Here is a 14,551-nt window from a genome sequence, read left to right on the forward strand (position 1 = left end):
AAGACTGAAAGTTCACCGAAATTTATTTTTGGTTTTGGTGTTTTGTTTCGTTGTTCATTTGAGGTGGGGGGGGGGGGGGGTCTTTTTTATTTTGTTATTCCGTAAACGTCAGGTGTAGACCCAGGAGAATATACATAACTGATACAAAGATTTTACCTCATGTTAGCATCGGGCGATTAATACATATCTGATAGGTTCTGAAACACAGTTCAAATTGGATCATCTTCCGTTTATCTTTAAAATCGATCCTCATGTGATGTCCGAAAACAATAAAACCCTGCTTCATTTGTTGAAATAAATAAATCCCAAGATAAGGTTTAAGTGTCCATCTGAATTTCAATTCGCTATTAAACAACCATCCAATAATATCAAATTAATAGATCAAACTTTCGAACAATGTTCACATTTAATTTCGCGAAATTCTACAATATTTGTATATAAAAAAAAACTTAATTAATTTGGTGCTTCCTAAGGGGTTTTCTTGATTTCCTTTCATCAAAAAATCTCGACAACAAAACTTTAAAGCGAAGAATGCATAACTTCGTAACAACGTGATAAGCAATTGGACCCAAGGGGAAGAGAAGAGCCAAATCCCTCAAATGTAATTTCGCCTGTGGTAGTTGGAACCCTTGTTTTTAATGATTCATATCTTGTCAAACGCGAATTTTAGATAGATTTGTTACCAATCAAGTCAGAACCAAATGAACTCTTACATAGGATACATTTGATCTTTATGACAATATTTTCACGTTTGAAAACATATAAAGTAACTTTAAATACCATTGATTTGGTAATTTTCTGAAAACTTATTCGTCATCAAATGTAATTTAAAAAAAAAGGAAAATACTTCAGTGTTTCTTCCACAAGCAGAGGTAGCATTGAACTACTTCGAACAACTTTTTATATTTTATTTTATTTTGAATGCTTTTCTTTATTGTAATTGGTTTGGGTTTTACTCTTATTCGTGAACCTAATGAACGTCATGCGTACAAACTAATAGAGCCAGTAATATTTGAGGACTTGTTAAAAGTATAGCATCTTGCTTATTACCACTGTGGTGGCCATTTATTCACCAATGGAAATACCAGTCACAGAGGTTTAACTGCGATCTTAACACGAAATGTCATTTATGTGGTCAGGTTATGTGAATTAAATTGCATAAAATGTGAAAATCATTCGAAATATAAACTCAAAGGTTTTTAATCCTCTCTCATCATAAGATGTTTAGCCAGATTTGGAACAACTTTTCGAATATTTGGTCTTGAAAACCTCTTCATATTCTAATTGGTTTGATTCTGTTGACATTCGATCTGTTTTGATTTGAGTGCCAGTGTTGACTATATACATGTACTTAAAACGCACGTCTAGTTGCACTGAATTTGAAATCTGGTATATTTAATGTCTTTAGGTACACTTTGTGAGAAGCAAAATAGATATGGCGATGATGATGATGATAATGGGTGGTTGTTAAACGTCCAGTGGCAAATGTAATGCATATTCAGAACGAGAACATTTTGTTACAATATGAATGTGCACCTTGCTTTGTACTAGACTGATACGATGAGTCGGAATTTAAATGTTCTAGTTCACAATGTAACAGTATTCCCGGACATATTGCTTTTCTTCCGGGTCAAACAATCTGTATGCTTACACCCTAAATCCGCGTAATTAGCGATGGAGTAGACCCAGTTTTAAGTCGTAGGTTTGACCTGGCCGGGAATTGAATCTACGACCACACAAAATTGAGGGGAGCGCGCTACCAAAAGACCACCGAGGCGGTTCAAAGGGATTTAAGCCAATGCATCTGTTACATTATAGCAATTGCCTGCACTGTGTCCAGCGTAATATATAAAAATATAGCTTTTGTTAATCGAGAAATGCGTTTCCTCGTCGGCTTTATAGATGAATGATATATGGTAGCATGTATATGGAACACCATTTCAATCGTAAAGGTTGATAAATTCATTGTTCTAAAATTTCGTTAAGTTCCAATCAAGAAATAACATGGTAAAAACATAAAATTATTATATATAATATAAAACTTAAAATACATACAAAGTGCATGATATTTTCTAAAGTGTTTTACTATATATATGCATTTAAAATCTTTTTATACTGACACTGCATTATTAAATATTTGATATTGAGTTATCTTCCTTTAACCAAACAAAACCTGTATATCATGATACAAAAGGAATCTATTCCACATAATGATCAAATGGTCGTTTTGAGCGAAATGTAAAAAAAAGTTTTATTTTGCATCTTTTTTTACTTTTATGGCAATTATATAAAATTTATCGCGCAAATACGCGTATAAACTGGAAACATTTTTCATAGTTTGATGCTATTTTAAAATTGTATTTCTAAATCAAATCTTAGTTCTTTCGCTAAATATGTAAATTGTGAAATTTATTGACGACCTGTTCCTACAGTGACCACAAATAAAAAGAAGTATGACCACCTCTCTTGTACTTACTTCCCTCTCTAGGTAAAAAAAATAAGCAATATCCCGAAAAAAAATTGAATTTGAATTTGAATAACATTCAAATGTTATTCAGAGCTAAAAACGGCTTGCTGTAGACAAGTTTACTACAATTGATTGGCAAATCTTTCCATTTTTGTAAACCCAGTTTGTTTTTGAAGCCTACTATTGTTAATCAGCATTAATATTTTGTTTGTCTAAAAGACTATGCATTACTTTTTTCCCGGTAGAATTTCAGTTTTGGTAAAGAATATTCTCATTCACTTTTCGTAGGAAAAAAACTCAAAATCGACCATCTTTAGACATATATGTAATTCGGTTATTAACATTCGACCATATTTAGACATATGTAATTAGGTTATAGTGCAGAAATACGCAATGATTTTATATGAAATTCAAAGTACATACCTGAAACTGTGATACTGTGAATATCAGTATAGAATTCGGAAAGAAAGTACTAAGGACCAAAAGTCAACGAAAAACACACAACACACTGCCACACCTCCACAAAACAGCAGAAAGAACAAGTTCACAACAACACAGAAACTTAAGCGGCACATTTTACAGCTGTCAGAATTAATTTCTTACAATCAAGATGACTAATTATTAACGTATAACTTGAAAAGAATAAACGAATTTCAAGTTCAAGTTAAATACACCAAATAAACTAACTAAAAATAATAAAGAAATAATCAAATTATTATGGGCCTTGGACAAACACCACAAATCGCGACATTTTAGCAAAGGATCACTATATATAATGAGGTACGGTAACACTTTGATTTATTACATATATTTTTTAAGAAATGTTTTTAATTACAATAACCTTGCATGCATCAGCTTTGAGAACTGATCATTCCTAGTTATTCAGAAATTTGCGTCGAACGAAACAAAGTATGTCAATTTTACTATAAATGAAAATATTATTTTTATAAATTTCGTGCGTGCGAGACACTTTTCTGGATTAACCTTCATTAGGAACGCTAGCACTCAAACCTAAATATTTGAAAGCAACGGAATAAAATAAAAATGTATTCTTGGTGGCCAAAAGGATCATAAAGAGAATAGACAAATTCATCAATGGTCAATTTTGCCTAATGGAGTTGGAATCTTAGTTTTTCAATCATTAAAGCATCGACTTCTGGGTTGATGATACTCTCGGGGACTAACAGTCCACCAGCAGTGGTAACTACCCGGAGCTGGTAAATGTTAGTTCTTTCGCTAAATATGTAAATTGTGGAATTTATTGATGACCGGCTCCTACGGTGACCACACATTAAAAATAATTCGTGCTTCAGAAGCGTTTTTCTGGATTTGGATTACTTTCACCAGGAACTCTCAAATCTAAAAAAATGAAAGCCAGGGATAATGAATACATAAAACCGTCATGACAAAAGGGGCCCGAAGCGAATAGTCAAATTTCTCTAAGGGCAATATTGCTTTAAGGAGCTTCATTTTTTAATCATTTCCTTACTTATCAATGAATTCATGTAAAGTATGTTTTAAATCATGTCGTTACCAAAGCCGCGACTTCTGACTGATGATACTCTCCGGAGCTATAAACAATCCATCAGCAGTGGTTTCAATATATACATGTTGTCGTCACCACTTCTAAGGATGAAACAGGTAAAGTTTATTTTTAATATTCTAAGTTATACCGTTTTCTTGTGGTTTCCGATTTATTCATACACGGTAACCTCAATATGTAACCTCTGGTGATATTGTTCAAGGTAAATCAGACGCGGTTTACTTAGATTAAATTATGTAATATGGTTATTTGCTATTTTTACAATATAAATGGTATATTTATTTATTTTTAGAGGGAACAATACAAATCGCAACTAGAAAAACACAACTGTTAATTGTGATTATGAAAACTATTTAGAAATTAAAACAACCCCGCCATATTCTGCATGTGCCTGTCCAAAATCACGAGCTTGTAATTGAGTAGTTATTGTTTATTGCTGTATATCAAATTTGTTTTCGTTTAATGTTTTGTACATTAGTTTTCTCGTTTGAATTGTTTTTGTCATTTCGAGGCCTTTTATAGCTACTATGCATTATGGGTTTTGCTCATTGTTGAAGGCCGTGTGATGTCCTATATGTTAACTACTATGTCATTGGTCTTTGGTGCAGAATTGTCTCATTGATAATTATACCACATATTCTTATCTTTATAAGATCTGTTTTGCAGTGCATGACGTTCGATTACTAATTCAAAACGACGATCCTCCCACAGTGTGGACTGTCTATTTCTTGTATTTGTAAATTTTCGGACGTTCAATCTCATATACATCTGTTTTATTGATTTGTAAACAAATGAGAGGATACTAAGGATGCAATGAAAACATAAGGCTGAAAGTACAGACATCACCATGGCCAAAAAGATTAACGACGAGGAAAAGACAAAGAACAATCCACAAAATACTACAGAGTATAATGATTGAGTAAAATAAATTCCAACTATTTTTCTGGCCCAGACTGGTTCAAATTTAAAACAAATGAATAAAAGGAGACGTGGGTTGATAAATGTCGCGAATTGACAAGATGGATTTTGCAATAAAAAAAATTATCATTTGTAAATTCCTTAGAAGGATATAATACTTGAAGACTACTTGAAATGTTTATGGTGATACACAGCTTGGGTTCGTGTTTCTCAAACTGTTTTTATGCACTGATGCATTATGTTGATAGTTTTTATTAGTTTGTCAGTTCTTCTTCCATAGGAGTTTGAATATCCAAATAGCTTCTGTCTCTGTGTTACACAGGTGCTCCTAGAAAGGAGGAAATAACTCATAGAAGAAAAAGACAATCTAGAACTCTCTGATGATTTAAAACATTTCTTCAGTTGTGCGAGTTTGTAGTATTTTTTTTTCGAGTGTTGCGAGTTCTTTCTCTGTGTGACACGAGACTCCGAGAAAGGATGAATTTACTAAGAGAAGAAGAAAACAACCTAATGATTAAACACATTTCTTCGAGTTTGTTGTAATTTTTTTTTGAGTGGTGCGAGTTTGATATATAAGTGATGCAAGTTGTAAAAGTGGAGTTTTATTTGGTCATTTGGTGCGAGTTGGCCGTGGACCGTGTTGTCGGGCAGTACGTCGACTGAGCATGCGCGAAAGCGTATACGACACGGATCGATAACCGGGTCTCCGAATTAGGATATTTTTTCAAAAATTGGCGTTTTCTGTGGAAAAAAGATTGTTTCAAAGACAAATTTAGGAAGTACAAAACACTACATTTATACGTCATATCACAAATATTTCCGACTTTGTATGGTTTCATAGGAGTTGCGGCTCAATGAAATCGGTCTCTTCCTTTAGAAGTATAGAAGTTTAGGATATCTACGGTTAGTCGACAATAAAAAAAATATGCTCCAGCGGCCTGTCTATCGGAGCTGACCTGGGATCTATCCTAAGACCGATCTAAGAAATAAGCCAGGATAATGTTAGGACCGACTTACAACATGTCCCAGCATGCACATCGAAAAGGAAAATGGAATATTAAAAAAAAAATAAAAAATATCAAAATGCATCGAATTTAACCGTAGTAATAATCATGAGGTTACAAATTATAATTATTATTAGTAGTATTATAAACATGATAATGATATTTATCTAAAAATAGTGCATTCAAACTTTTTGAAACGAAAATATAAAGATGATCTAAGGACATGAACTAATCCTAAGAGCGCTTCGATAAACAGCCCCTGGTATACTGAAGATGGACATTCTATCCGAGATACAATAATTGTATTATTTTTTTTCGTTTATTATCATATCTTATTTACATGTACATTTGTGCTTATATAAATTAGAATATAAATAAGAAGATGTGTATGAGTGACAATGAGACAACTATCCATCTAAGTTATACTTACATACATGTATATTTCATTTTTTATGGATGCTATATAGCCTTTAATCATAAAATATTTGCCACTGGGCGGTAAGCAAACCATTTTCATGATTGGTATCAGATCTTTTCGTTAGATATAATGTTGGTTATTACCAAATATACATAGACGTTTTGTATATCATTTTGTTTATTTTACTTTATTTTATCGAAACAAGAAGGTAACGGCATAATTTTAAGGTTCTATATTACATAAAAATAAGAAGATGTGGTATAATTGCCAATGAGACAACTCTGCACCAGAGACCAAATTACATAGACTAAATATTTAACAACTATAGGACTCCGTACGGCTATGTATAAATGAGAAAATGAAATAAAAGTGTGTTGAAAAAATAAATGAAATGTTTCGACTTAGACGTGTATTAAGGGTTCAGGCAAGACACGATTCTATTTTGGATCTATAATTATTTCTGAAGTCAAAAAACCTAATTTCTTTCCATTCTTTGCCCGAGTTAATTTGTGTCAAATCAGATGGCATTAAATATTTAATTGTCTGATTTAAATATAAACTTTTAGTCATTTTGTATACAACTGAGTTAATCAATTGATCCTAAATTAGTACATATCTTGGAGGCGTTAATTCTAAACATTTATCTATTGATATCTATATCCTATAGAAAATATCTCAGTAGGTATGTATACACTAAGTATAAAAGTGATCCCTATATAAATATCAATGGCTCTTATGAACTAATGGCGTCTTATTTGCTATGAATGATCTTTTATTTCCTGATCCATGAGAGAGGCCTGGCATTTTAGGACGAATGATCGCGTTCATTCATGAGTATCGTTGTATATATGTGTCAGACAGGTAGCCATTTACCTATGTATAAACATATATTTTATTTGTAAGGTGAGAAATAACTTTCTAAGGTTGTCATCAATTGAGGAAACATGCGCTCAAAATATATGTAAGTAATTTTTATGTATGTTCAATGATATGTAGCTATTTGTCATATTTCAGAGTGTTATTATAGCAAAGGTTGACACATTATTTTTTCTTACTATTAGATGTTTTAATTTTTTTCGAGTAGATCTATTATAATTGATAGTGTATAGTTTCTATTTAATAGATAAAACGGTAAATTTTGAACAAAAGTTCATGATTTGTATCACCGAGATTTTGACATGGGGAGAGGGTACCAAATGTAACAGCAATTATGTTCTACATATATTATATCTTACAAAAAGAGTATGCAAGATATTCCATTTTCTTTCAAACTGGGATGGGAATATGACAGTTATTTTCCATTAGTTTGACGTGTTTGAGCTTTTGATTTTGCCATTTGTTGAGGGACTTTCGTTTTGAATTTTCCGTGGGGTTCGGTATTTTTGTTATTTTACGTTTTTGCACCCCTCTGATTACGGCTCTTTTCACATAATTGGGCATTTTTACATGTACATTTTGCATGTTTGATATATTCTTCGTTCTATTAAAAATTGAAGAATATACCAACAGTACATTTAAGGACGATGAAGGGAAGACAAACCGAAAGAAAAAAGAAACTTCAGTCTACATGTACTACAAACAACTAGAGATTGAGCAAATCGAACCCCCACCAAAAACTTGGATAACCTCTGTTATTCACCTATGGTAAGCAGTTCAAAATGCAGATCCAGTCATTCTGTAGCTGCTGACCTTTGTACTTTTGCATTATCTAATAATGATGGAATTAATAAGAATATAAATTTAAAAGTGTTAATCCCTGTTTTGAACGGGCTATGAACGCTGCACAGATAAAAACTGTAAATCAATTCTGTCATAAATATGACAAAAGTTGTTTGCAAACTTTTTAATGCTCATTTGCAACAGGCTTTTATAAATCTTTTGTAGACTCGTTTTCAGTTTAGATGATCGTGATCTGAAAAAAAATTATAAGTAAAAAATCCGTTTATAATGTATTCAAATTTTTCAAAGAATTCAGAGGATTTATACATGTACATGTATGGAAATGCCTTTCATGCAAAATAAATCATAAATAATATTAATTCAATTAAATGCATGTATACGCTTAATATTTATGTATGTGCATATAAAGCAATTAAATTCCTGTTTACTAACGGTCTGAATGCAATATTTTAGTTTATATATTTTCTTTCTTCATAAATCATTATATTATTTCTTTAAATGGCATATATACCGTGTAGGATCAGTGATTTATGAAGTGCCATTTTCCAAATATATGGAAATAAAATAATTTATCGCAGTCAAAATATAAGAAGGAATATCTTAGCGGTGTTTTCTATGAATAATTGAAATAAGTTGTAAATTGAAATAAGGATAAACCAATTCGAAAACATTTCACCGCGGTGTGAGAACGGCACAATACGCGACTGTAGACTATTGTAAAGTTTGATCTTTTCTAATCCCCTAATTCCTCTTTATACCTTTCTTTCCCATTAATCACGCCTCCGTGTTTTGGGGTAATCGAACAGACGTTTTAATCCCATTGATCGGCAAATTGTGGGAATGTATTTATGTATTAAATCGCTTACATAGCGTTTACCAATATGTAATTGTCTACAATTTCGGCTATTAAGTTTGTTTTATGAATGAAAAAGAATGTCCCGTCTTATTGCATGTGACATATGAATGTAAGTAATAACGAATATTGTATCTTTGGTATTTTGTACTTGTACATAAGCCGCCATACGAAGATAATTAATGCAAAGACTGTTTGATCATTTATCAACCAATCCTTAAAGGATATTTACTGTTCTGTCTGGCCTATTTGGTTTGTATGATCCGTATGATGGTTTGACCTTGCACTTATCGTACTAAGAAACAAAAAAAGCAACAAAATTAACAGCTTAAGCTTTGGAATGTATATTATAAGCTTTCACGAAGAAAAGCATATTAAATAGTGGAGGTCTACTTTGATTTGATTTTTAGGGGGGGGGGGGGGGGGGGGGCTAGGAAGAAATTTGGAAAAGGAAGGGCAGGTTTTGAGTAAAAATAGGGCAGGATGAGCAACTTTGCAAAAAAAAAAAGGAAGAATGACAATTTATGTAAAAAAGTCAGGATAAACTAATAAAAAAAAAGGCATGACCGAATGGAGTGAAAAATAAAAAGGCAGGACAGAGATTAGTGCTAAAATGCAGGACAAAATCTTTCATCCTAGACCCCTCCCCCCCATAAAAATCAAATGGTAGCTCCCTTAGATATAATGACAAATGCAGAATGATACATATGTAGTATGCAAATGCAAACTATAACCCATGTCACACTCACTATCAAACATATAAACAATCTAACAGGATAGGGCAGTGAAGTTGTTCATAGTATATAAAGTCCTGCTAACACTACGATTGTGAGTTCGAACCCCGCTTCGGCAAGGTGCGTTGAAATCCGATCTTAAACGTCTTTGATTGCCACTTTTCTTGCTGATGGTCGGTAGTTCGTTCCGGAAACTCCGGCTTCCTCCATCTATAATAACTGTTCGCTATGAAAAAGTCAAGTGTGCTGACAAGTGTTCAAGGCAAAATTCTCTTTAATAGTGGTTACCGAATGCTTTTAAAACCACAGGTCTGGGACTTTTCTTCGTGAATCAATGCAACTGTTTACAAAACATACTATTTATTACTCTACTACCAGGGAGTAAGCATCCTTTAATGTCTAAATTATTGAAGTCTAGTTTTCTTGTGAATAGCAACCTAACAATCGCCTGGTATCCGAATGTAATAGACAGTTTTATGGAAACTCAGTGCACAGAAATTAAAGAAAGATCTACATCAGACTTCTGTTTCTTTAATATTAAAGAAAAAGCACGGATGTTTTTCATCCTTTTTGATTGAGTAATATATGTGGAACAAATATAAGCTATTTATTCAACGGCAACAATGTAATATAAAAACAGTCCCTTTGCTTTTGAAGTTGTTTGAACGTAGAAATCTTAATGTAGCTTAAGGGTTTTCCGTTATTTCCCGAGAAGTCGAAGTTTATCAGCTGACATAACAAATCAAAAACCAAGCTTTTCGATCACCCAAATAATTCAGTCTGTGCCGTAATAAATCTATCCTACTTGTGACATGTGGCCATCGATGATCAGCGGTATATAAAGACTGAATTATTTGGTTTAAATTTTCGAAGTCTTTTTTAATTCATTGTTCATCATTTTTGAAACGTTGTATCCTACAAAGTAGACATTATTTAAGAGACTTATTAATTCACTGTTGAAATAAACACATTAAAACTGAAATATGACAATCTTTATTTCCCTGAAGTATGTTCCTTCCCCGAATAAATTCTGACCGCTCCATTTATCAAACATAAAAGTGAAAAATATGACCGTTAGCATGAATATAAAGTTAAGTGACAATTCATGATATTTCTGTCACATTTACAAAATTCATTTCATAAACAAAACAGAACTTGCTTTAATGAATTGATGTTTACAGCTACTTTCCAAGGACCCGAATCATTGCTATATCTGAAAAATAGACATTTGTTATATATGAGCATCATCAAAATAGGCATAACACAGCATTAATTTATACGAAAAGTAAAAAGTTAAGTGAATGAAGAAAGAATGAAAACAAATTAGTAGGATGAAAGTCAGTTACAAACTTTTAGTTGACATATTTTTTACCTCATTATTTCCCAAACATACACCTTCTACTTTTCAAAATCTCCATGACGGATTTTCAGTGCAAGAGTACCTAATGCATTTCTTATAGATGACATTAAAGTGTGTTTAATCGGATGTTCTATGGATTCTAATGGGTATATAAACATATATGCATAACTTTCATATTAAGTCGGTTGAATGCCTGTTTTGGGGTATTTGGGTTATAAAATTGAGGTTTTCGAGAGTTATTTCGATACCTCTTAATGTGAATTTGTCAATGGGTAGGTTTTGCAGGTAAGTTAAGTAACAAGAGTAAATAACAATTGCTTTTGATTGTTTTTTTGACATTTTCACAAAATATGTTTTCTTCGCAAGTTTTTTTCTCTATTCAATGGATCTTTGCCTTCAGGAGACTTCGCATTATTCAAACCTCCGTGACATGATCGTTTCAAAAATATTTTCACACTTGTCAACAAGCCATCTTCTTGTTTCACGAAGCGTATTTAAATACTGATGAACCAAGTTTACCTCGCGGGTAAACTGCCGGACGGACTACATTAGGCCTAAAAAATTTATAATTGCCTTATCAGATGTAATGAAATAAAACCATCACTTCGGAGATGGTCTTAACGGTTCAATGAAAGCTTTGTCATTCGAGCTTCAACGAGATCTGTTAGTTTAAATCTTTTAATTTCAGTATTTGATTTTGTATTTTTGACCAGATCAGTCTACAAATCGACAACGTTATGATGAAGGAATAAACCAGGAGAAACTAAGTTAATCCTGCACAATATTTGGACGAACGGATTATCTGTCATGATTAAAAGAAAGGATAATTAACATTTGGTAAGACTATTTTCTTTTATCCTTTATTTTTCAAACAAAACCTTTAACCAAATCCATGCAATGCGTTAATTCAGTCATTCATTCATTTCAAATTAAATGCCCTAATTAGATATATGTGTATGTGTAAGACTTCATTGGAAGTCTGTTTATTTCTTCTGCTTCTTTTTTTCAATCCTTATCCTTGACCTACGATATCGTTTAATGCATTAAGAACAAATAATTGCATTATCTGCATTTTTTCGTCTTATTATCTGCCTTTTTCAAGTCAAATCACAAGCAAACCTGTGTGAAGTAAGATGTCGTGGAAATTACACATTTATTTCGTTAATTGACTCTTGCATTCAGGATTATAGCTATCTGGTGTCACATGCTAGAGTTTATTTGGTGCAAAGTTATCGCCAAATGGCATGATGATGAATGAAAATTTACAAAATCTGATTAAAACATGTAAAATATCGTATCAAAATCAAACTTCGTGCCAGTATATATCTATAATTGTATTTTTTGATTTGCACATAATATTTTTTCATTTCTTAAAATACTAATTGCAAGCCATGATTTATTTGCATCATATATATATATGTTGTATATATATATATATATATATATCTAAAACGTGACTTCGAATTATGTTTTACAAACATAAAACGTGATTCTCACATTTCGTAGTGGACGGATGAGGGGAAAATTTGCTGGAATAGTTCCATATGTATTACATTTAAAATCTGCATATAACACAACTGGCATTAAAAGATAAGATATCCTATTATTGTATTATATAATCTGCCAACAGAGGAATGAGCATCAGTATGCATTTTTCGTATTTAGGTTTTGTTTACACACTCAAATTCCAAGTGAAATATTTGTTAAAAGTTGACAGGTAGTTTAAGATGTCTACCTGTGGCGTTAATTTGTCGTATTATGATTGAAAGGAATGTAAGATACAGGTGATATATCAATATACAAAGTACATTAACTTAGGGTGGTCTTTCATTTTCATTTAAATATTCACACAAAATTAATTTTAACTGAGGAATTTTTATTGTCCTTGGGGACGTTTAGCAACAAAAACCTCTTTATAATTGAGATATCTTTTATTAAGAGACACGTCTTTCAGAAAAATGTGGTCACTGCATTATTTTTATTTTTCTCCTCTCTTGTTCGATTGTACATGTTTTCCCGCGAAGGCAACATAAGCGCCGACAGTCTGAAGCCAATGCATTTCAACATGGAGAATGTACCATATAATTAGGTTCAGCATGCGCTCTTTAAAAATACAATTGTTGCATTCTACCTCCATAAATAACAGTTCCTCCAGCCCAAGAAATGCTCAGTTATATGGTACTGTTGGAATATTGAATATTTTTGGAAGAAAAAGAGTATATTATCACTTATGTTTCGAAAAAGGTTACGTTTTGACATCGAAATGTCTTTTTTGTTTTGTCATGTTGTCGCGTTGCTGCCTCGTTGACTTTTCAACACACATTTCATTTCTTCATATACTTCCAGTTAGCACTCAAACCATATTCCCGATGCTTTGCTTAGCTGTAACTGCTATTTAAAAAGCCATTTCTCTCTTTTAAAAACTAAAACCTAATAAATGGCCTACTTCTTTTGTTAAAAAAGCAGACCATTTCCATACAAGTGCTCGTCTTGATTTGGGGTAATTTAGAAGATTGAATTACAGTTTGGTTGTTTCTTTAACATCTTTAATAACAGATCTTAGTGAATGGGCGGGACAAAATGAGTATTAAAGTAATAAACAGTCATTTCAAACTGCAATTTCATCAAAGATTGATTTAAGTTAATTGGACATTTAAATGCCAAATCAAAATGTGCTGATTGAACGGAAATTGTCCTGAAGAAGAAAATAGAAGCCATGCATACAAATAGTAATTCCTGTATAATAAAACGCCTTTTTTCTCTCGAATAATTGAAAATACTTTACTCAATCTCAGCACAGTAGAGTGATATGAAAAATTATCGCTAGAAACTAAGGGCGCATGCACGTGCCGTTGTCAATGAAATTAACAACGTCGTCATAGGTAAAATAGCGATAAACAGATTATCATTGGTCATCTCAACTCGATTGCTTTTCTCACTTTCGCCGTACCGGCTCAAGCGAGAAAATCAATCTCGTTGAGATGACCAACGATAATCTATAATTATATATCTTTCTCCAAATTTTGTAAACATTTTCATTTTGCACTTTACAAATAAAATTATATAATAAATACGTAATGTTTTCCCATATTAATGTCAGGATTATCAAGGTCAACAATGTACGGCCTTCGAGTTTAATTATAAATTAAATTGTAAAAGTTACATTTTTTAACAATCTAATAACACATATCTTTTCGCAAAATTCGCAAAATTCCTCAAAATCAACTTAAGTTAATTTAAATTAAATCAACAGGTGCGAGTACGTGTCCTAATTTAGTGGCATGACGGGTTTTTTTTTCGCAGAAAATTCCAGGACAAACATGCGATCAATAGATAAAAAATCGCTGATGGTCATTACTTGTCAATATAAACATGTTCAGGTAATAATCATCTAATTTGCTGACAGATTATGACGTATTTATCTTTGATCTAAACAGGTGTAAATCTTTTGATTTTAGTGATTATCAACATTTCACCTAATAGGATTTTAAGATTAGGAATATTATTGCAATTCAGTATTTTATAAAGCTTTTGTCACGTCATACTAAGTTATTAAAATATTATTATATAATAT

At 32.2% G+C, this 14,551-nt stretch overlaps 1 protein-coding gene across 2 annotated transcripts in view; it reads left to right on the plus strand.

The window, feature by feature from the left end:
• Positions 1–7,175: 7,175 nt before the first annotated feature.
• The window catches only part of LOC127702336 (formin-J-like), a 46,282-nt gene continuing 38,906 nt past the window's right edge, over positions 7,176–14,551 (plus strand). The window contains exons 1-2 of one of the 2 annotated variants that reach the window (XM_052206471.1): positions 7,176–7,311; positions 11,691–11,814. The gene's annotated coding sequence lies outside the window, so the exon portion shown is untranslated. Of the gene's footprint in view, positions 7,312–11,665; positions 11,815–14,551 lie in introns of both variants that reach the window. The other variant, XM_052206472.1, reaches the window with a different exon arrangement.

The sequence above is a fragment of the Mytilus californianus genome, unplaced genomic scaffold, assembly GCF_021869535.1.
Source record: "Mytilus californianus isolate M0D057914Y unplaced genomic scaffold, xbMytCali1.0.p SCAF_5, whole genome shotgun sequence".
Taxonomy (NCBI): Eukaryota; Metazoa; Mollusca; class Bivalvia; order Mytilida; family Mytilidae; genus Mytilus; species Mytilus californianus.